A 24,773-nucleotide genomic window follows, 5' to 3' on the forward strand; every position below is an offset into this window, starting at 1 on the left:
TGTGGTCAGAGGACCCAATGCTATGCATAAGCTTCACAAGGAATTTTCTGTGGGTTTTGGAATGAATTGTTAAACCAACAGCAATTAGTAAAGGTAGATATGTCACATAGTTGTCATACGTTTTGGAAATCTGCTTTTCAGTTAAGCACTCATGTGAAGCTTTGCGTGAAAGTGACAGCCTTGTGCTCCTCATGCTGCTGCTGCTGAAGTCCCTGACACCAGTGATGCACCAGTTGAAGTACAGGTGTCACAATATTTTTCTTCAGGGTTGACATCAGCTGTGGAACCCCGAAACTCCAACTTATTGTAGGACACAACTTTTCTGTAATAATTTAGCAGTTGCAAATGGTGTCTATTATTGTTGACTTAAGTGCTTTCTTCTGCTTTGATAGCTGCATGTCTTTTGCAGCTCTTAAGAATATGCACTGTGACTTATTTCTGTAGACAGGATTGCTAAAAATTGTCCATATCCCATAGGTTCTTGAAGACTCAAGATTAACTTTGTTTAGCATTTGTTCTTCACTCACATTCAAACCACATTTTTCTATACATACTTAGCCTGTGTATTGCCCATTACCATCACTTCCCTCTCTCCCCAGTAGAACCTCTGCAAGGTAATTCATAAACTCCAGCTCAGTCACACAATTTACAGTTGCAAAATCAGTGTTTGTTTACTTTTACCTCTTGATGCAACATATTACATATATTCCTGATGTGCTCAATGTGATTCATTGTATGTGTGGGTGTCTGGAGTCAATACCCTCACTTTACTTTCTGTGCAGTGCTCTTGCTGAGAGTGACTGCTTCATGCTGTTTCTCATCTGTTACACATGTTGAAAGTGTACTTAATGGTTGCCTTCCAGAAGCAGTTATTCTTGAAAATCATGCCGTGAGCCTTAGTATAAGGCAAGCTTCACCCACAGCTAGCACTTGCCTGACATCTTCGACTTTTTCCCAGATGCTCCATATACTTCCTTTCCAACCTTCCAAATTCAGTTTGTAGGTGTGCTTGTTATCACATGTGATATGCCACCAAGGATTGTTTTTAACCAGGTCCTTTGGAGTGGTATTCTCTAAAGGTTCAGCTACTAGTCAGTGTTCCATCTTCCCAGTGATGTTTAAAAACGATAGGGAATTTTAAATTCTTTTGGGATTGTAACTATGCATACTGTTTGTGGATGGATTCTACTAATTTCTAGCTGGGTGGTGATATTTTAACCAATGCCTCATAACTCTTGGCATAATGTACTAAACTGATCATCAGTACCACTGAATTGCTTCTTTTTTACTGATAGCAAATAAACTTAAAGCGCTCTTTCCATTATAATAATCTTAAATATATATGGTGTCATGTTCTGAGCATTAATTGATAACACAATACTGTCAGTTGAGAGCCACAGTTTAACAGTGTGTGCCTGCATTAAAATATAATTTAAAAAACATTCCTTTTTAAAATATTTCTCATCTATATCTATATGTAATTGTTCTAGGTTTGTCATGTTTAGTACCACTATGTTCATGAGAGAAAGGGCTTTCAAATTAAACTGTAGTGAGTCCATTTCCAATGACCTTGTATTATCAATTTCCACAAACAGAAGGACCTGGAGCTGGGGTAGACATGGGTATCAGTGAATTACTGAACAAGTCACACTCAGATGCTTGCAAGTAGTTGGATAACTTTAAGAAGTTGATTTTTCCTTCACATCCAAAGGAGGGCAATAAAGTCAGTCTGAACTAATACCTTGTGAATTCACTGCCCTGTCACCTCTTGACATACCTTGAGATAACAGCTAGTGACACAAGAATGGATTAAACTGTCTTTTTTTCACAGCATTACAAGCAGAAACTTGTGATACTCAATGGGCACAACAACTTCAATTCCAAAACTTTGTTTGGGTTGTACTTTTGAAAGGCTATGAATTTAGCAAGTATATCTGATCCAGGATTGGGGCGGGGAGAATATTCAATGTTTTTCTTTGCATATATCCACAATAATTAATTTGAGCCTGTGGTTGAAACAGTGAATGTGCAATGTTTGCCGTACTTCTTCCCATAGGAACTTGCACACTAAAATTTCCACTCATAACATTGGCACCATAATAAGTCGGAGAAATGCAGTTCTGTATATCAATACCACACTGACAATGTGTTCTTCACATATTTAAGAACTTTGCATCAAGTGACTTGGCAGGATGGAAACCAAAACTGTCATACAGTGCTATGCAAATAATGTCTCAGTGCAGCTGTTTGACAAAATTAAGGATGTTAGCAAATCAATATAGAGAATATTAACCTCTTTCAATTCTTGGCTTACATGTTCAAATATATTGTCAGGAATGTTGAATTATTTCATGTTATATTGATGAATGGGTGTATTTTGCATGGTTCACTTTTTCTTTAACACATTGTATTTGGCTGTTAGTCAGGAGCTCTAGGAAGTTGCTCTTGTTGCTGCTTTCTCTTTGAGCAATCCCCCAGACTGCAGTGAGTTGCAGGACTTCTGCCACAACTTTTGTTATACATTCATTTCTCTTGCAGTAAAGCAAATGTGTCAGTAATTTTGTGGCTGAACTAAAAGACCATCTTTTGACTGAATATCTTCAAAATGAAGCCTGCCTATACCACTTGACAGCTCTTGTGATTGTTTTCATTCTGTTAGAATAGTCTATCCTTTGCCAGAGCTTTTTTCAGTTGCTGAATCAATTACCAAGAAACAGATTTTTCTACAGCAGTGGAGGTTGGAAGAAAATCTGCATGGAAAGCAGTAAACTGCATTTGGTATTTTGCTATATTCAATCCATGAACATAAACCAAGCTGCTCTTTTGAAACTGCTTATGCTTGTTCTTGTATTTTTATTTGAGGATAAGATATTAGGTGTGGTTGCTTTGGGCCATCAGATACAACTTGCACAACATCACTTGGTCCTGGTGGAATCTTATTCCCTGGGATTACCTTGTTATCAAGTGGGTTCCATTTCAGCTTCTGTTCACCATATTACCCAGTCATTTCCTTCCACACAGTCTTCATCTGGTGGTAAATCTGATGCTGAATGTTAAAATTCTGATTCTTCAATACCACGTTTGTCATTTATCTAAAGCTATGCTTACACTACTGCGGTAAGTCAATTTACGCTACGCAACTCCAGCTATGTGAATAACATAGCTGGAGTCAACATATCTTAGGTCGAGTTACTGCAGGATCTACAGTGCAGGGGGTCAATGGGAGAAAATCTCCCGTTGACTTACTTACTCTTCTTGTCGGAGGTAGAGTTTGGGGGTAGAGTACAGGGGTCGACTGGAGAACTATCTGCTGTTGATTTGGTGGATCAATCTCTGAGCTTTGATCCCGACTGTAGTGTAGACATAGTCTAAAGCACAGTGTTCAGAGGTTATGCTGGTAGAGCGCTCTTCTCCTGGTTTTTCCAAGGTTAGGTCTATTTCTGAAGTTGAAGGTGAGTCTTAGCACATTTTAGAGTAGCTGCTTTTCTTTCCATTTTGTATTCATTGCCAGTTTTGGAACTTTTCTGATCAGTTGCTTCATGTTTCGTTTTATACAGAAATAAGGGTTTCACAGTTGGATCCCAGGCCTCTCTTGCAAGCTACTGTTTTGGGTTAGTTGAGGATGGGTGGGTTTAATTGCACCTGCCCTCTGCATGTGGACTGGCCTGGGGCTGGCCAATACCTAAGGGATCTGGCCAGACTAAGAGCAGTGTCCCTCCCAGCTAACTCCTCCAGCTTCTGTTTGCTGGAGTGGGGAGAGGAAAACTGGGTGTCTGTCTGAATTGCAGTGTCATAGCCTTTAGGGATATTCCCCCAATCAAGCAGGGACACAGGAATGGTCATCAGTTGAAATATCACGTCAGATGGCATGCGTACTGTAGGCGCTACATGTCAGCAGTCTCCTGTTCACTGAGGTAAGGAAGTATCTTTGTATTTCACTAATCTCTTCCACAGTCACACCTCATATACCACAGCAGCAGAGGAAGTTCTGTTCCCTTACTATTCTTCTACAGGCAGAAGGGGTAGAAAAGTATTTTTGGGTGAGGAGGAGGTGCCAGCTACCCCTTGGCATCTTCGCTGGCTTCCAGACTACAGAGTAAATGTAACATACTTCAGAAGTGCTCTGGACAACTTTTTAGCTAGCCTTTGATATTTTACCTTTTAAATCTTCTTTAAAAGAGTATCAGATCTACTTTTATGGGGATCTACTTACAGTGGGGCTGGTAGCACTACCTAAAGTTGCCCAACATATCCCATTATAAAACTGTTCAGTTGCTTATTTTGTCAAAACTTAAGCCATTTGGGTTGAAACTGTGTACTTCAGGCTAAAGGTTTTTGGTTTGTTTTTAAATTTCAGGGCAAAACAACTCACCTGTTTGAGAACAAGACTAAGGAGAAAAAAGCTTTTCTGCCATTTCAGAAAATTCTGATTTACTTTTTTTTGAGAAGCTCTAACACCCACATGCTTTGGAACAAGGACTTAAAATTTGGCTGGTGGATGGCTTTTGTGTCAGGGATGTGCCTCTTACTGATCCTCTGAAAATCCAGCCAAACTTGGCCAAGTTAGAAGCCTTTGGTAAAACCTGTTTACACATGCTCGTAGACTCCTTAAGATTTTAGCTACTAAAATTTCCAAAGATTCTGTGCACACTGAACACGCTCCTTCTCCTGCATGTGGTTGCCTGGCTTAGTGAACAGAATGTGTCCACTGTGGTGGTCAATATCTTGTTCTCATTGTTCAATGTGACTCTAGATCTTTTATTTACGGTACATTATTCAAACCAATACAGAATTATGTCATCGTGGGCTCTTCCATGGTGCTTATCAGTGTAAGACCTGAGTGCTTCAGACATAGATCAATTTATTTTTCTTGTGAGATTGGGGTGAGGAAAGGGAGGAGGAGTAGTAGTAGTATCCCCATTTTACAGATGGGGAGTTGAAGCACAAAGCTTAAGGTTAGCAGTATCCACTAAACTTGAGTGCCCAGTTTAAGACAGTTAAGACCTGTCTCTTTCTCCCCCCCCCCTTTTGGAGTAATTAGCATTATATGGCATTTTGTATTCAAAGCCACAGCTCCATTGACTTCATTTGCAGCCAAGAGTGCCAGAACTCCTGCAAGTAAGACTTTAGAGTATCAGATTGGACACACAGAATTAGTGACCACCTGTGAAAAGTGACATGATGTGCTTATCGCTCTGGACAGACTTCCTTTTCCCATTGCTGCTAGAGAAAGAGGCTGCTTGCTGGCTTCTGCTATTGCTGCTGGGGAAGGCAGGAGGAGCATGTTGGAGCCCTCTGTCCATGCCCCCGTTAAGTCTGCTCACCACCTGCCTGTCTTCACTTGCCTTGGGGCTGCAGTAACCACCTACTTACTAGGCAACCTCACATGGGTGTGCATGTGCTCCTCCTCAGATTTCTCTCACTCTGTTGGGCTAATGGACCCTCTTCTCCTCCTGCCTGGCCACAAGTCCCCTACTTGTGATTCACTGCTCCTGATTTTCCCCCTCACACACACATCACATAGTCCTCTTGTTATTTCCCCTCTCCCACATTTCATTGCCTGAGCTATTCCCTTGCTGTCTGTTACCTACTGCCTCAGCTGGCCCCACTAGCCCCATGTACTGTGAATTCCCTGCCATTGTGTTATCTCACCAGTCATTGCACCCCACATACACTTATACACTCTCTACAGTGCAGCTCTAAGAGCTGGATTTTTTTCCATCCTGGTGACAACTGTAATGTCCAATCTTTCATTTGTTTGATTACTCCTTCCAGTTTCCATTAGTTCTCTCTTCCCTGCATGTGCAGCCCCATGGAGAGGAGTGGGTACCATCTGTTTTCCCTACCCTCACCCCTTTTTTATATTCTCCCCACTCCAGTGGCTGTTCTTACCACTGTTGCTTGAGGGTGGACTCCAGCAATGAGTGAGTCTTCTGCTCTGGCACCTTCGTTTATCTGGTGGGGGAGACTCGGGGAAGGGGGGAATCCCTGGCCACCTTTGTCATCCTACCTTGGCTTTCTTCTCCAGCTGCCTCATGGCTTGGGCCCTACCAATTTCATGGCTGTGAAAAACGGGTCCTGGACTATAAAATAAGCCTTTCCCTGTAAAATCAGCTCTCTCCCTGGTGCTAGGAGCACCCCAGCAGAGGTGGTTCCTAGCTCTGTCTTGTCTGGGGAGGGATGGGATTTGTCCATCCCCCTGCACAGTCACTGGGGGGAGACCACTAGACCCTCCTCTGGGTGTCTTCCCCCTGCTGCAGGATACTCTGGGACTAGGCAGCAGCCCCAGAGGTTCCTGCAGTTGGAGGAGGCACCAGGAGGTAGGTTTGATCTTCCCTGTGTTGCTGGGAGCACCCAAGCAGAGAGCTACTAGCTCAGGGGGTTTCAAACTGGGGGTTTGGACCCCTCAAAGGGTCACAAGGTTATTACATGGGAGGTCATGAGCTGTCAGCCTCCACCCCAATCCTGCTTTGTCTCCAGCATTTATAATGGTGTTAAATGTATTAAAAAGTTTTTAATTTTAAAGGGGGGGGTCTCATTCAGAGGCTTGGTATGTGAAAGGGGTCACCAGTAAAAAGATTTGAGAACCACTGTCCTAGCTGCTTAATCCAGGCATGGGGCAGGACAGGACTTATTTTTTCTCTGTAGGACTGCTCTTGGGTATCTCTCCCACACCCTCTCATCTCCATTCACTTCCTGTCCCCCTCTTGCAGCTGCTTGGAGAGGGGACATTGTACAAGGAACTGTACCTCTTTCCAGATGCTATTAGCTTATTTTAATAGAAAGGTGAGGTACCTGACAGAATTTTTTGATGGACACTTTACAGTAGCAAATCACACTCTGGCCTCAACTCACTGATTGGTAGATATGGACTTTGGGGAGGTATTGTAATAGTGATCTCAGTTGACTGCCTACCAAAAGACCTGTGCAGTTACTGTAAAATGAGTGTTCAGAGTAAATCAAGCCTCAGAAGATTACTGCAGCAGATTATGTTAAAGAATTTGGAAGCCAAACTATTTTGTAGAAGTTGCAGTGTTGCACTGCATCTCTCACATTGAGCAACAGTTTAGGGACACTTAAACTCAATCTCATCAAAGCAAAAAGAGGGCTGCGGATACTGCATTGCTGATAAACAAAAGTTTTTAAAAAAATCTTAAGAGGACAACAGAGCTCTGAGACCTATCATTTAGCTAGAATGGAACTTGTGCATGCATGTGCAAATGCTAAATACCATTGGAAAAACTTGATCATCCAAAGCTGCACAAGTTAATTCAACGGAATGTACAAAATGCTGGTTGCTTACCGAGTGCAAATAAACTACAACAGAACTACCTTCCAAAGGCTTTTGCTACACAGTTTGAGGTGATCAAGTCAAATTAACTCATGTGAGTCTTGCAATTATTTTGGTTGAGTCCACAGATGAGCAAGACAACTATGTACTGCATGTTCTGTTTTGAGTTTTATTTCTGACGAGGCCAAAGCTGTATAGACAAAGCTAACAGTGCTCACCGACAGCATTTATTAGGGTGCTGTTAATTATCCCTTGAGAAACTGTAGTGTAGCTAACAGTGCAAACTTTGACACAGTATCTGCTTTCATAAGTGACAATGCAACTTGTGATAATTTTTCAAATCGTTTCTCCAACATCTAATGCAAAATGCTGTCCATATTACCTGCATCTCTACAGCTCACTGACTAGAGAAATCATGTGTGGATTACAAGTTTGATAAAGATAATAAACTGGTCAGCTACATTAAAAAGATACTTAAACACTGCCGTAACCTCAAACTTCAATACAGACAGCACGTTGCAAACATGACAAACTGGGGAACAAAAAAATTGCACTCTTCTCCCTATTCCCACCCCCCCCCCCCGGCAGTAATTACTCATTGGAATTCCTGGTTTTGGCCTGTCCAATACCATACAGCTCACCTGAAGTACTAGTCTGAGTTCATCTCAGAAGAGCTGACACTGACACCGAAAACACAAGTTTTAACAGAACTGTCCACTCTTCTAAACAATGCTCAGTTGGAAGAGGATGTTCAGTTTGTTGCCAAGAATGCCACAGGACTCATGGACTTTATCATTTGGTTTGAATCTCGACATGTTACAATCTACCAAGCATATAACAAAGTAATAGATGTATGTACTGTTCTGGGCTGAAGCACAGTCAAAACGAAAACCACTCTGACAATGCTGAGTTAAATGCCAGTGGTCAGCAGGTGTTCTTGCATGGCAAAGCAGCTCAGACAATACTACTACTATGGGGAAGAGTCAAGCGATGTAGCAAAAATGGCTCAAAAGTTTCACAACCTGCAGCAAGGTTCCTAAAAGCAGTGCATATTTTTGACCCTGCACAAATGCATCTGTTGATGGTGGATTTAAACTCACAATGCAATTTCTGGCTTTTATAAGAATTGTAGGCTGGAGATGTCTGCTTACAAAAATATTGCTGAAGAAGCAGACTGTAGTTTTGCCTATGCTACAATTTTGGAACTCAGTGGAAGGCAGAATCCCCCATCTTGCAAAACTAACTCACCGCTGTCTGACAATTCCAACAAACTCCGTGGATGCAGAGAGCAGGGTCTAAACATGGACAGGTGTTTTCAGTACAGAGACAGGGAATTAAGAAAGACACTTAATTAATGATACTTTGAAACCAGAATTTTTTTCACTTGTTTTTGATAACTTAAGGCTGTGGCTCTTAAGTTTGAGGCTACCAATTGAGCTCACTACCCTACAAAACTGTCTCAGATGCCTGTATCTACCAATCAGAGAGTTGACACTTTTTCAGAGTCCAGAATTGAGGGTGGCAATCGCATGACTGCTCCCCTCACAACAGGTTTGTTTGTTTTTGTGTGTGTGTGTGTGTGTGTGTGTGAGAGAGACACAAACAATCACAATCCACTTTTGAGTCAGGACCCCCCCCCCATTACAACACTGTGAAATTCCAGATTTTAAAAGCTGAAAACATGAAATTTACCAATTTTCAAATTCTGTGGCTGTGAAATTTAACCATAATTTGGTAGGGCCCTGCCCATGGCTATCAACAGCTCTGCCAGCACCATCAGCACTTCGATCAGGTCTGTAGCAGAAGGCACTGGCAGGGACTCTCCTGCCAAACCATCACCACTGGTAGAGCCCCCTCAGTCAGCAAGGAGGGCCAGGGCAAGAACAAGTCCTGCCCAGAAATCTGCAGTGGCTACTGCTAGCACATCTCCCTCCCATTTCAACCCCACTGTCCCTTTTACCAGCTGTGGAAGCATCTACTGTTCACCCCCAGGCATGTACCTAGGTGGCCCCTGTCCTATCGCCATCTGTCTCCTTTCCCACTTTGAACTTTAGCATCCAGAAAGTGGGGACTTGCCTGTTCCCTTCTAAGCTTAATTCCTAGCTTAGATCTTATCACGCTGTCACCAACCCAAAATATAGTATTTGGGTACACTCCCTGTCCCCCAAAACTTTCCCTGGGGGAACCAAGACCCAAATCCCTCGGGTCTTAAAACAGAGAAATAAACCATTCCCATCTCCTTTCTTCCTCCCAGATTTTCCCCTCCCTGGGTTACACTAGGGAATCACTGTGATTCAGACTCCTTGAATCTTAAAACAGAGAGGAAATTCACCTTTTTCTCCCCCTCCCATACTCTCCCTGAGAGAGAGACACTGATCCCACTCCTTGGATCCTAACAGAGAGAGAAATTAACCTTTCCCTCCTCCTTCCCCCACCAATCCCTGGTGAGTTCAGACCCAGGAATAAAAAAAAAATCAATCACGTTCTTAAGAGAAAAGCTTTTAATTAAAGTTTTTTTACTTTTTCTTTCTATCTCTGTAAAATCAAGATGGAAAATGTTACAGGGTCTTTCAGCTTATAGAGACTAGAGGGACTCCTCTCCCCCAACCTAATATACAAGTTACAGCAACCAGAGTTAAAATACCTCCAGCAAAATACACATTTGCAATAAAGAAAACAAACAAATGCCTAATCCGCCTTCTATCTAGTACTTACAGTACTGAATAGAAGAGACTTTTTCAGAAAGGTTGGAGAGCCTGTATACATGTCTGGTCCCTCTCAGACCCCAGAGAGAACAACGGACAAAAAAAAAGTACAAAACAAAGACTTCCCTCCACTGAGATTTGAAAGTATCTTGTCTCTTGATTGGTCCTCTGGTCAGGTGTTAGCCAGGTTTACTGAGCTTGTTAACCCTTTACAGGTACAAGAGACATTAACCCTTTACCATCTGTTTGACACATCTCAACCCTATTGTCCCTTTTACCAGCTGTGGGAGTATCTGCCGTTCACCCCCAGGCATGTACCTAGGTGGCCCTTGTCCCATCGCCATCTGTTGTCCCTCCATTAGCTGCTGCCACTACTATGGCCCAACATTGCCTCCATCTCAAACAATCAACGAGGTTGTGGAGCAAAGCATTTTGGATGAGGGCCTCTTTGTCCCTCTCAAGCCCTTGGAGGATCTGGCTGCACCAATGACTCTCTCAGCTCTGTCCTGTTCTTGCTCCCCAGTGCTACCATTTTAGCTTCCTCTTGCATCCCTGGGAAAACACCTCTCCCAGTACCCCTCTCCCACTGGGTTGCAAAAATCCCATCCATTGGTGCATGGCTTTGTTCTGCGGGCAAGTAATCCTCCCAGGTGCTATGGTTAGTGAGTGGCAGGGGGAATCTGGAGGGGTCTTTTGTAATACTCTATCAGGGCTTCCTCTACTGGATTCATTCAGTGCTTTCTTTTCTGCCAGGCTTTGGGGCATGTCAGGAGGGAACTTTCCCTTGGCCTGACAAAGGATGCTGGGTATGCCTAACATCCAAGAGGGTGCTGGCCCTGCCACCGCCAGATACCCTCACTGCCTGGTTCCCTCTGCTCCTGTGTCTGACAAAACCCACTTAGGCACTGGGCAGGGTGGATAAAAATCAATGTTTTTTTTAATATAAATCACTTTTTTTAAGGGGGGGGGGAATCTAAAGATACATTATAGCTCAAAGATATCTCACCAGGGAATAGGGATTATAAATTCTAATTCTATAGTATGAGACAGTATATTCATGTAATGTTTAAGAAAAGTTTTTTGTAAATGAGTTCCAATAGTTCATGGATCGAGGGATCCAATTTTATGGGGTTCCAAGGGCTTCTGTATAGATTTAGTTTAATCTTTCTATTTAACCAATGGTGCTCAGTCTGGAAGATACCATCAGAGATGCTAAGTTTCAGTTCTCAAACTCTGGATTTGTCTCCAGAGATAACATGCTTATTAACAGCAAAAATGTTTTTAAATTATATATAGAGGTGAGAAATAACAGACCTCAACTCTGTTGTCCCTCTGTAAATTTGTGTACACAGAGTCAATCCCTTACTTCTCTCTAAAAGTGCAAACGTTCAATGAATAGAAGATTGTTTGGGGGCAGAATAGATCTGGACAAGGAGAAGTCGTCTGGAGATAAATGTGAGACGGAAGGGACAGGCAGTAGAAACAAAAGTGAAACTAAGCAGCATATTCCAGATTTCTGGAGGTCTGAGTGTAGCTTTCATTGATCTGAGATCTACCATACTATTCTCACTAGGAGGAAAAACCTATAATGGCCGAAAGCTGTAAGAGACCCACTTTGGGAATATTTTAATGAACTTCCTCTACCTGTGGGTAAGACAGGAATACATGCGAAGAGTGAACAAAGAAATGCAAGGCTTGGTTGCCTGTATGAAGCAACATCATGAGAAGTGTTCCTTGAAGATGATGAAAGGAACATGTCCGAACGTGCAGGATCTTCAGGTTGGTAAACTTTTTTTTTTTATTTCATCTTTCTTTCTTAAGGACTGCCTGTCTTCCTTCTGGTCTATTCTTGAATTCTCAAGTTTAAACAGAAAATATAGTTGTTACTTTATGGTACTAGCCTTTTAGATGCAGTTGTAATAAAAAAAAAGCTGAAATAGGCATTTCTTTTACAATTTCACCTTTTTAAAATACTACTGAGTGTCAGTGAATGCAGAGAGTAATACTAAATGAGCAGTATGGTAACAATTAAATAACTGCATTGTTAAATAAAAAACCTTATTTTGTTTAGGAGAATCCATCCTCAACATGCAGGATTCTGAAGATGATCCACCTTCAAGATCACGATCATTTTCTATCGTTTCAGACTTATCTGCCAATGATAGTGTTTCGGTCACGTCATGTATGTCACATAGCCACAGTGTATCACCTGTAGTAAAAAGGAAAAAAAAAAAAAATCTCCATCATCCAGAAACAACTATAGATAAGTTTGTGATAAGAACCAGCAGATGACAACAAGAGGAAATTGATGAAAAAATTTGTTTGTTTATGCAACAAACTCTCCTTTCCGTATGATTGAGAACCCACACATCATTAACATGGTTCAGTCATTAAGACCAGGATACACTCCACCCAACAGAGCAGATGTCGCAGGCAAATTGCTGGATAAAGTGTATGAAAGAGAAATTGTGCAGTGTGCAAAAGGTCTAGAGGGTGAAATTGATCCACCCATCAAGACTCAGGTTAACAATGTCCACAAAGATCCTGTTTTATGCGCTTGTGTGACAACAGACGAAGGGAATGTCTTCCTTACAGAAACAATTGATACGTTAGGAAATGTGCACACACAGCAGAATACTTAAAAGTAGCAGCAGTAAAAGCTATAACAAACCGGGGGAGGAATTTATATGTCTAGTACGCAGCTTGGTCATAGACTGCTGCAAATGTACTCAAGATGAGGAGAAATGATGTAAAGAGTCCCAAGCTAATAACATACGGTTGCAGTAGCCAAAGACTTCAATGTTCCAGAAATAAAGGCTAATGTTCTTGAAATTGCAAAATACTTCCGTAACAACCACTTTGCAATAGCTGCTCTGAAAAAAGTGGGAGGACCCAAGCTAATTCTCCCATCAGACATGCGATGGAACTCAGTAGTGAACTGTTTTGGTCACTGTATCAAGAACTGGCCTAATCTGATGACAGTTTATGAACAAAATAGTGAAAAAATAGATGGCACTGTTACAGCCAGTGTTCTCAACATTGGGCTGAAAACAAATGTTGAACACATGCTGAGTACCCTGAAGCCTATTTCTGTAGCCTTGAACAAAATGCAGGGAAATAACTGTTTTATTGCTGACACTTTTGAAATTTAGAAGTAACTGAGAGATCTTAAAAGAGAAATATGCAATGACAGTTAAATTATAAGCATTTTTTAAAAAATGGGACAAGCATGATGTACAGCTCATTTTCTTGCAAATATTCTCAATACTGGGTACCAAGGTCAAACCTAAACTGCTGAAGAAGAGGAGTTTACTATGACATGGACATCCAGCAATCATCCTTCCATAATGCCAACTTCAGCGCCAAGGGTGAACTGTTCAATAAATGTTTGCTGATGGATGTTTTAAAGAGTCACACCAGTTAACTGGTGGAAGTCACTTTAAGCACTTGGACTTGGAGACTGAAGTAATATTCTCACTTTTAATAGCAGTATCTTCTTCTGCTGGTATAGAAAGAATATTTTCTTCCTTTGGACTAATGCATTCCAAATTGAGAAATCGTTTGGAACCTGAAAAAGCAGGAAAGCTTGTTTTTCTTTTCCAGATTATGAGCAAACAGGAAAATGAAGGTGAAGACTGAATTAGCTGCCAAAGCCAATATTTTAAGTTTCTCATGTCAATCTGGCTGACCTAGTCAACCTTACTTCTTGGTGGTTGTTTTTTTTTTTTTAATTTCATTTAACTATTTTAGTAAAAACAATTTTAACAAAAACCTGATTTTAAAACTTTGAATATTTTAACTAAATTCAAATTCATATGCTTGTTTTGTTAAAATATTGTTTTGCTGTTGAAGGGAAAAAAATCCTGAATACATAATACTGTTAAAAAAACAATTTAAATGTCTGTCTGATGCAGCATGGCAAGCAAATCCTCCAAATATTAATGATTAACCTGTTGTCATTGGGAGGTGAATTATCTCCAATTCTTCATAAATATCTGCTTCAATTACCTTTTGGTAAATGAAATAACCAAACAATCATTCATTCTTCTGATAGCTGTAAAACTAATCTGTAAAGCTTTCAAAATAAATCACTTTAAAAATGTATAGTGTGTACTTTCTAAAAACAAAACCTACATCTATCTCTGAGTTGTGAAGAATATGTATTAAGATTATAACAACCAACAAGAATGCACTTTTATGTAGAAATCCATGATTAAATCGAGTCTTCCTGACTAGCAATTTAAATCAAATCCACCCTGGCATTGGGGTAGTTGCACCTAACAGCTGAGTGGTCTGTCAGCACAGTTAATAGTCAGGTGGGGTACTCAGAAGGTAGGGTTTTAGGCAATGTGAGGGAGCCCATCTTGACAGGAGACTGCCCTTTCCCCTGACTTCCTAACTAACCCTCGCTTCTCTGCCCCCATCTGTTCTCCCTTGCCTTGTGAGCTCACTCTCCAACCACCAATGAGGATTGGATACTGGTGATGAGGAATGGAGGCAAGTGTGGCAAACACAAGACACAGGCCTAGCAACTCTCTCTCCTCTTAAAAGGGGGAGGAGGGACTACTGCTGTTCCTACTAGCACACCGCAGGAGGAGGTCCAGCAGCTGAAGCTGGCCAAGGAGGTTCTGGCAACAAAGCGAGACAATGCTGCCCATCCCCTGGAGTCTCTAATTGAAAAGGCCTCAGAACTCTCACCCAACACACACACTTTCATCGTCTCTCTTCCACTCCCAGCTGGACCATGTTTACATTTCCTATTCTAACATTTTGTGGGTCCACTCCTCCAGCATGCATCTGGCCCCCTTCTTGGACCAGCACTTGGTGTCCATGATTGTTTCTCTGATGCCTGAGCAGTCAGGTCTTGCCTACTGTCATTTTAACAGCCTCAATTGAGGGTGTTGGAGCTTAGTTGTGGGTAGGCTTAGGCCTGCCTGTTCCAGTTACCACATCAGAGACACACCTGACTTCCCCAAATGAGGTAGGGGTCCTACAGCCAAGAGCCTCCTGTGCTAGACCACCATGATTAATCTCCAGAGCAGATCCATTCTGAGCACTGAAAGAGGGAGGAGTTTGGAGTGTTATGTAGCAATAATTAAAGACTGTATTCTCATGCATAAAGGGGCTAAATTAAGGTTGCACAGGCAACCTTAATTCTGGCATGTGCTTGACTTTTTGCAATTTTAACGTTCTTTACACACACACAAAGAAACTAAATTTTATGTAAAGAAGGCTTGGATGTTTTGATGTGGACTCCTTGTGTGCTTTTTCTGAGACCTTCAGTTTATATCTGTCTTCAGCTGAGTGATGTTGAATTCTTAAAGACCTCTTTTCTTAATCATCCCTCACATTTTATTTATTTATTTATTTATTGGTGGGTATGGGAAAGGAGGAGACACGATGGGCAAGACCTGAGCCATTTCTAGTTTAAAAACATACAAAGCCTCAAGTCGGTTTTTATCATAAATAAAAAAAAAAAAAGAGACACACACCCATTTTACTCCTCATTGCAGATACTCTAATCCCTTTCTTTGAAGTCGACTTCTTTATCCCTGGCCCTCAAATCTGAACTCTCCAGGTCTCTCAGCAGTGTATGCTTAGCCTAGGAGCTTTTAACTGTCTTTTGGAACAATAAGTTGGAAGTTGTGTAGATGGTGCCAAGTTTAGTTACCATTCATTATTAAGAAAGAAATGGTGAAAACTGCATCACTAGGGAATTCTTGCTAAGCATGACAGTGTAGAAGCTGCATACGTGGGAGAAAATTACATTACCCCAGCCTCCAATTGCTCTTTCTAGTTCCTGAAAACACTATGATGTTGTTTGCATTGAGCCATACCTGAAAACCTTGCGTTGGATCCTCTCCACTGGGACAAGCCATAGTAGAAGTCACCTCTATTGGAGGGTTTTGTATTCACCAGTAATAATGGCCAGTTCACACTAATCTTCTAATCCTTATTACCAGTAGAGTTGGGTGATTTTTCAGAAAAAGCTTAGAGTGGATGCAGCCAACAGGATTTGGTTGAGTTTGAAATTGTATTCTGTAGAAGACTGGAGTGTAGGAAGTCAGGCCTAGCAGTTACAGCTCGGCCGAGATCCACACATCAGGGATGGCAGTCGGTCAGCAGGGGTCAGACTAATTGCTAGAGCTGCATTCAGCAAGCCAGAATCAGAATCATATGCTAATTAGAGGTAGAACCAAGTTGGAGTCAGGAGACAAGAATCCATTTCATAGACAAGCTGGGGTCAGGGATGAGACACAGCAGGCCAGAAGTCTCTGTGGTTGCCCAGACAACTTCCTTAGGCGCCCTCCAAGATTAAATAGGGTACTTAGCCAATCAGAGAGCTGCAGGGTACTGTCACTCCTGGGTTCCTTGGGTGGAACTTCCTGTGGCACCTGTGATCCATAGTGCTCCCTGGCTGTGGCTCCACATGACCTCCCAGTAGCACAGTGGAACGTCAGCTGTCCCAGGTTCTAGTCCACAAATTCTTACTTCTCTCTCTAGCCCAGCTGCTTGATTTTTTGGTATAATGTGTGTTTAATACAAATATTGGAAGGAGTTGGTGTACCTGTGAGAACCTGTTTTTGAGGGAGGGGGTTGACAGTTGACTCTCAGAACTATAGAGATACGTGATAGTGCATTGAAGATATGTGATGTAATAAGTACTACAATATTAAATAATGTTAAGACAATAGTGTGGAAAACAGGCATGTTACCTTTATACTTTCTGCTAAAATCTCTATTCTGTAATATGTTGAGAAAAAAATACCATAAATAACTTTTAGAACACTAAGACATTGAGAGGGAGTGAACTGTCAATATAAGCTTCTAATGGTGTTTGGTGCTCTGCCTGTGGCTTTGTCTCAATCACAATGCATTTATTAAGTCAAAAAGACACCCTGATGTTTTAATACTATAATAAACCTGGCATTACACAGAACTAGAATTAAAAGACATATTGATCTAACTGTCTTGGAAATTATTTCACCATCTGTTAAATCTTCAACATTGCAGAGCAATAGTTGGCATGCTAGTTAATTTTTGTTTTTGTAAGTAAAGAATGCTTTGGTTTAGGCCCCAAATTTTAAAATTAGATTTGTCTTATTTTCCAACTGATACTCTTACAGTAGACTAACTGGATATTTATCATAAAAATTTCCCCCCTTTTTTGAGGTGTGTGCACACATCTTTATGCCATGGTAATGGAGTCCTTTATCTAACTGGTCAGAAATAATCCTAATATAAATGAAATTACCATAGGAAACACAAGTTAACTTTATGCAGATGTTATTAATGCTACTAGAATTTCAAGAGGAAATCTTAACATTTGGCAAAACATCAGGATTTAAAAAAACTGGCAAATCAGAACTCCTGGACATAAGTGTATGCTCTGGTCTATGGAAATATATAAAAGATAATTACAAATACAAACTGGTAACTAATTCTGTAAGATACCTGGGAATACACATTCCTAAAAGCTAGTAAGACTTATAATAATTATGCTCCATTGATTGAAGAGTATCAAAATATATCTGGAAAATTGGTCAAAATGCAAAATTGCATCAGTTAAGATGAATATCTTACCCTAAATTAACATCCTTTTCCAAACACTTCTGGTTTTAGTTCTGAGCAGTTCCTGATTAAACTAAATTGAGCAAATAAGAAATCCAGGGTTAAGCAGTCTAGTTTACAGAGACTATGGCAAAAACTATTGACACTATCAAACATTAAGTGCCATTTATAAAAGCTAGTCAGATTAGAAACCTAATGTACTAGCTAATGCCAGACCCAAACTAGCAGGTAGACACAGAATGATTTCATTTTGAGAGATCAAATTTACCTGATTTCCCTGGTTAAAGAAATATTTTATAGGCCAAAGTCAATGTATAATCACCCTTTTATGAAAGCAATAGTAGAAACTTGGGATAATTTATTTAGAAAGCTAAGCCACTGCTCATAGTAGATAATATGGAATTTAACCCCGGTAAAAGCCTGGGAAGCTTCAATGTTTAGGAACTTATAGGTATATCAACTTGGCCAGCTGTTTTGAAACCACACAATTTGATTGTTTGACGATACACAACTCACCAAAAGACGCACAATTCCCATATATCAATACCAATAATTGAGAAATTTGCTAACCCACCCACACACAAAGGCAAACCTAAGCAGAAAACTGATAGAATTTGAAAGACTATTCACTACATCTGTGAAACGCACAGGATTACTCTCCATTCTATATAAAGTAATCTCTAGCTAGCTTAGAGAAAATAGTTATGTTAATGAAAAGATGGAAAGTTGATGGGTGCGTAGACACAAACTTTTCACTACTTATGAAGGGAGAAACCCCTTTAACAATAACCAAAGTTAAACTCAAAATTAAGATATTTAAAATAAGGAAAGAGAAACTCTTATGCAGAGTTTTGACAGGAAAATTTATAAACCGGTCATGCATCTAAATGTAAGAAAAGCAGAAATGTCTAGATAAACATTAGATGAAAGACTTTAACTGATACTATCAAGTAAAAAGAAAGGACGCAGTAAAAGAACATCAACTGCAATGTGATCAATGTCACTAAGTTTGAAGAAAGTGACTAGTAGCAGGACTTGTCAATACAGCTTTAGGGATTTCTGTATGCCAACTTAGTTGCGTTTTTGTATATAATAAGTTTATCTCTAGATTGCTGTTATAAAAGAATGGAGTTGTTAATTTTTTTTTTTTTTAAATGCTGTTGCTGACTTGAACCAAATGCCAGGAGAAGAATGCAATAGATGCTCCTTAGGCAACCAGGCCATGGCCCTGGGTAGCTGCCTCAGTTAGTGGAGAAATCTGCTTTTTAAGAGTTGTTTTGGAGGCTTAATTCTTAAGAACAGTAGGGAAAATTCTGGGTGGGGGTGGTGTTCAGTTGTCCTCTTCAAAGTCATGTGAAAGTTGCTGAAGTGCTGCAACTATCCACACATTAGCAATATATCCCATCATGATCTAGGGAAAGGAAGATGGGGGTTGGAGGCCTGAGGAACAAGAATTATGAAATGCCAATCATGTCGTGAAAAAGAGATCTACATCTACCCTAAAAGATGATGTGGGAAACTCATAGAAAACGAGAGCGAAATGAGCATCCAATTATTAGACTAGTACCTAGAAAACTTAATCCTCCTTTCTTAGTGCTAAGGTTTTTTTCCTACCATGCCCCAACTTGTTATAGTAGTGATTGGTGATCCAAATATTATACGTTTCATATGGTTGATTTATATTTAAGCTAACTAGTTTTCTCTTATTTAAAAGAATTGTATTTAAAATAATAACATTGGGAAGGTCGTCTTCCTATTCAGAGCTTTTACTTTTTTAAGTATTAATAATGCCTTTTGATTTTCCAATAAAATGAGGTGGCTGGTAGTGTTCTGATGGCAACAAGCTGATTTTAACCAGGAATTGTACAGCTGTAAATGTGCTGTGTTCTGCCTTGCCTTATAATAAGCTCTTTCTACTCTGAAGAGTAGACCACAGTATGCCTTGAGCTATATAATCGCTCTGGTGTCTGGCTTTTCCCAGAGTGACTGACAGAGCAGTAATAATACATAGTGTTGGGGGTTTGGGGTTTTTTTGTTTTTCTTGGGTTTTTTGGGACATCTGGTAAAGACTTTAAAATCTAAAACTACTCTCCCTTTTCCTTTCACTCTCCCCAAAATAAATTCCCAGTGCCCTTTAAGACATCTGTTTCAGACCTGTCAGTTTTCTATCTGTATGTTTTCCTTCAGTATCTGTCTTTTCTTCTCTATTTGGTTGCTTGCCTCCTGCCTGGACAAGGTAGTGGCATGCTGTTGTGCCTATACTTGAGCTATATTAGTATGGCCTTTCAGGTGCTTTTTGTTCCTTGCCTTAATGCTATAGCTGTCAGCATTTTTCAAAAATAGGGAAATGGAGCAAGTATACATAACTAAACTATGTCAGTGTCCTTGACTTTACTGACTCCTTAGAACAGCAAGATGGAGAGATGCAATAGTGTTTCTTCAAAAAGTGGGTCACAGGAAATCTGTGCAAATAAAGGGAAAGATGAATGCTTTTCTGTACAGATGGTGTTCTCTTTCTCCTTGAATAGTGTCTAGACAGCCTTACTGTTTAAAGTAGACTAGTCTAACAAGTCAAATACCTGTCTAGGACAAGTGACTAAAATATGCTAAATTCTTCATATAATTTAGTGGTCCATCTAGATTTCATACTAATGCAGAGCTGTGTATATCATGATTAAATCAGTTATTGAACATTAAATGTTCTGTAAGCTAATCTTTAGGAAACCTGCTATAACAGCAGAAGTAGCTATCTAATGCATTAAAACCAACTATTCTCTCCCTTGGCATGTAATTCACTAAGGAGTAAGCAAAGTAACAATGTTGCTATGGGCTTGGTATAGTAGGTGTCTAACAGCACTGCAGTAAAATTACTCAAGTGCAATATTACCTTCGAATAGTCCTCCCCATAGAAGTATTGAAATACTTCACCAGCAGATAACACCGTGTACGCAGCTGTAGGATATATTCAGTATCTTGAAACTGCAGACTTGGTGGTGTGTGGTTTGTTGTTGTTGTTTTTTTTCCCCCAGCAGCTGTTCTTAGTTTGATCTTCTCCAAGAAAATTTCTTAGGGCTTGGCTACACTCGAAACTTCGGAGCGCTGCCACGGCAGCACTTTGAAGTGTGAGTGTGGTCGCAGCGCCAGCGCTAGGAGAGAGCTCTCCCAGCGCTGCACGTACTCCACCTCCTTATGGGGTTTAGCTTGCGGCGCTGGGAGCCGTGCTCCCAGCGCTGCGGCACTGTTTACACTGGTGCTTTACAGCGCTGTATCTTGCAGTGCTCAGGGGGGTGTTTTTTTTCACACCCCTGAGCGAGAAAGTTGCAGCGCTGTAAAGCGCCAGTGTAGCCAAGGCCTTAGAAAAGTAAAGCACCTTGTTGGAGAACTCTTAGCTCATTTATCAGGAAATGTGAGAATGTACAGCACACGGCTGAAATGTGCTTGCTTGTCCCATTTGTTGAGTGTCTGGTACAGATAATGAGTTTGTAATAACTAGAGTTCTCTTGATGTGACTGAGGACCAATTTGAAAATTGTATTTGCACTTAAGTGTGTACCTACTGCTGTTACAGTGAACACAGAAATAGCTTATAATGAGAGGTAGGAGGTGACTCTCTTCAAAATTTTGTGCACTGTTTCATTGTCTTGTTTCTAGTCTGTTGCACTTCGTCTTGTGCATTAGCATGATGACTTTACTCTTAATCATAATATCAATCATAAGACATCTGTGTACCCTGGCAATTTTAATAGCCACCATATAGCATGGGGTTATTCATCAAACAGTGCTGCAGGTGAACAACACTGCAAAACAAAAAGGTACCTTCCATTCAGCCTAAAGGAAAAAAGAATAAACACCTTACTTACATTTTGTATCCATTGACTCCAGCAGATCACCACTTATTGCCTCTCGAACTGTCCTGGACCACTTTCCTCACAGTCAGCACTGGCCAGTGGTGGCATACATTGTCCTCAAACTCCCTGTCATTACCAGCGTCTCAAAAAAACATCAGGATACCACCAAATTCCAAAAACTTTGACTCCTTTTACAAAGCTTATTATTGAAGCTTCAAAGAAGAATATCACTCTTGGTTACAGGAACTTCTTTATGCCATGATGGAGTTGAGAGAGCAAAGCGCTCCTTACTGGAGTATGAAGCTACTGGTGACCTGGACTTAGCTACTGCTCTCCTGGAATTGACAATGGAGTCTACAACAGCGGTACCCAACTTTATTACACAAGAGGGCCATGTAAATCTAAGCACAACCTTGTGTGGGCCAAACAAATTCTACATATTAATAAGATTTGAAGTCACCTGTACTGATTTTTATATTTTAAGTTAATCTTGTTTCGTATGTATTTAGCTAGACAATACTGTACGTAGGTTTTCTATTTACACACCTGTGTAAACTAAAATGATATAAACATGAGGGTTGTGTGTGGGCGAGGACTGGCCTGCCTCCCAAGGCCTGTGAAAGCGAGGGGTCGTTGTCCAGGATGGGTTGTAGATCACTGATGGTGCGTTTGGAGAGGTTTTAGCTGAGGACTGTAGGTGACGGCCAGTGGAGTTCTGTTGGTTTCTTTCTTGGGCTTGTCTTGCAGCAGGAGGCTTTTGGGTACACTTCTGGCTCTGTTAATCTGTTTCCTTATTTCCTCGTGCGGGTATTGTAGTTTTGAGAATGCTTGGTGGAGATCTTGTAGGTGTTGGTCTCTGTCTAAGGGGTTGGAGCAAATGTGCTTGTACCTCAGCACTTGGCTGTAGACGATGGATCGTGTGGTGTGTCCAGGCTGGAAGCTGGAGGCATGAAGGTAGGCATAGAGGTCGGTAGGTTTTCAGTATAGGGTGGTGTTAACGTGACCATCACTTATTTGCACCGTAGGGTTTAGAAAGTAGACCTCCCATGTATATTGGTCCAGGCTAAGGTTGATGGTGGGGTGGAAGCTGTTGAAATCGTGGTGGAATTCTTCGAGAGTCTCCTTCCCATGGGTCCAGATGATGATGTCATCAGCATAGCATAGGTAGAGAAGGGGCATGAGTGGACCAGAGCTGAGGAAGCATTGTTCCAGGTCAGCCATAAAAATGTTGGCATATTGTGGGGCCATGCGGGTGCCCATAGCGGTGCCACTGGCCTGGAGGTACGTATTGTCACCAAATTTGAAATAATTGTGCGTGAGGATAAACTCACAGAGCTCAGCAACCAGTTGTGCTGTGGCATCATCAGGGATACTGTTCCTGACATCTTGTATTCCATCTGTGTGGGATGTTTGTGTAGAGAGCCTTCACATCCATGGTGGCTAGGATGGTGTTTTCTGGAAGATCACTATTGCACTGTAGTTTTCTCAGGAAATCAGTGGTGTCATGGAGATAGCTTGGAGTGCTGGTGACATAGGATTGGAGTAGAGAGTCCACATATCCGGACAGTCCATCAGTGCGAGTGCTAATTCCAAAGATGATGGGGCGTCCAGGATTTCCAGTTTTGTGGATCTTGGATAGTAGACAGAATAATCCCGGTCAGGGCTCTAACGGTATTTTGATTTGTTCCTGTGTTAGTGTATGGAGTGTCTTGAGTAGATGGTGCAGTAAATCGAATGCTATTAAATCTCCCTTTAGTATGTTGCGTTGAAGCAGGCTGCGGGCCTTCTAAAATGCTCTGGTGGGCTGTAGGTTGGACACCCTGGTCTACAAGATGACAACAATGGACAGCAACAGTGGAGACCACAGGCTTCATGCACTTAAACTGTAAAGCGTGGAGTGAAGTGGTGCCATTACATGTGCGCATACCACAAGTCACTGTTAGCAGCATTGCTAGCCACCTACCAAAAAATTCAGCTATTTATTGTAAGCTGACAAAACGAAGAGGCAAAAACACCTCTTATGGAATTCTGCCCATGAAGTGCCCCTTTGTGAAGTCTGTCAGTCCTTTACAAGAACTGAGATTGATGCTGGCATTGCTGACATTCTTCCAGACTTCCTTAGATACTTGTACAATGGATGGCAGCACTACTTACTGTAGTCATGACCACCAGCAAACTCCCAATAGCTTGGTGACAATCATAGAATCATAGGACTGGAAGGGACCTTGAGAGGTTATCTAAGTGAGTCCCCTGCACTCATGGTGGGACTAAATATTATCTAGACCAGTGGTTTCCAAAGTGGGGTGTGCACGAGGATCGATAGATCTGTTTCAAGTTCTTCAATTTTGCTCTGCAAGGAATAGGGTAAAAACAGCCTGAAACCTGATTCTGGCATGCCCAGCTTCGTAGTTTGTATAAAGCTATTTTCACAGGAACTCTTAGTAAGAGCTGAATTTACGGAGATGCTTGACTTAATATGATTTTGAGATTGTCAAGGGTTTAAACAAACTTGTTCCGTCAGGGAGCTGAGCTCAGGATAATCTGAACTGTGTTCATATTAAGATATGTTTTAGTGTTCTCACGAATTGATCTGGCCGTTGCTATTTATTCCAAAAAATGTATAGGCATATGCATATTAATATGCATTAAACTAATTAAAATTTAATTTTCCTACTTTGTGTTAAAACAGAAGTTAGAATGATTATTGGCTTTTCTCCTCTAAAAGTAAAATTTGGACTCTAAATCTTCTGTCTGTCTTCTTTCTCAGAAACAGGTGATTGCTTGCTCTATTTTGGTTAATTCATTCTGAGAATCAAGTACTACTATTAGTGTTTTTGGGGAGAGATATCCAGAACAAATAGTTTTATAAAACTTTTTTGAAAAAAAAAATTTCCCTTCTATTCAAAATGTGTATTAAGGATCTCTTTGGTATTGGCTCTGTCAGACTATTTCTGCTGCCCAGTTGCTTACCTTTCTGTTGCCAATAAACCTCATTGAACTAGTTAGTGGATTTCCAATGCGATGCAGAAACGGAAATAAGTCAAAGTCCACTTTTGTTGTCTTGGCTGGAGTACAGACTGCTATGATGGCAGTTAGCCCAGGGGAAAAATAAGACTGGTATATTGTGGGAGGACCAGCTGCAAATGAAGGGATGATCAATAAATAAAACATAAGATCAGTGCACTAGCAGATCAGATATTTGATAGTTAAATGATTGATCTGACTCTGAAACCGTGTTTTATAACTCGTTACTGTCATGGTATAATTCCCCAATCTGAACCTTAGAGTCCAAAAAATGGGTGCATGAATTCCTCTAAGCTTAATTACCAGCTTAGAACTTGTAGCGCTGCCACCAACC

The 24,773-nt window shown here is 40.9% G+C and overlaps 1 protein-coding gene across 6 annotated transcripts in view; it reads left to right on the forward strand.

The window, feature by feature from the left end:
- The window catches only part of GGPS1 (geranylgeranyl diphosphate synthase 1), a 57,628-nt gene that overhangs the window by 20,978 nt on the left and 11,877 nt on the right, over window positions 1-24,773 (forward strand). Inside the window, exon 1 of one of the 6 annotated variants that reach the window (XM_030556925.1) lies at window positions 11,755-11,775. The exons of 2 other annotated variants lie outside the window; for them this stretch is intronic. The gene's annotated coding sequence lies outside the window, so the exon portion shown is untranslated. Of the gene's footprint in view, window positions 1-11,754; window positions 11,776-13,605; window positions 13,625-21,662; window positions 21,781-22,333; window positions 22,370-24,773 lie in introns of those variants that run through there. 3 more of the 6 variants (XM_030556926.1, XM_030556927.1, XM_030556928.1) reach the window with 3 other exon arrangements.

This window comes from Gopherus evgoodei, chromosome 3 (assembly GCF_007399415.2).
Source record: "Gopherus evgoodei ecotype Sinaloan lineage chromosome 3, rGopEvg1_v1.p, whole genome shotgun sequence".
In the NCBI taxonomy this organism is placed as follows: domain Eukaryota; kingdom Metazoa; phylum Chordata; order Testudines; family Testudinidae; genus Gopherus; species Gopherus evgoodei.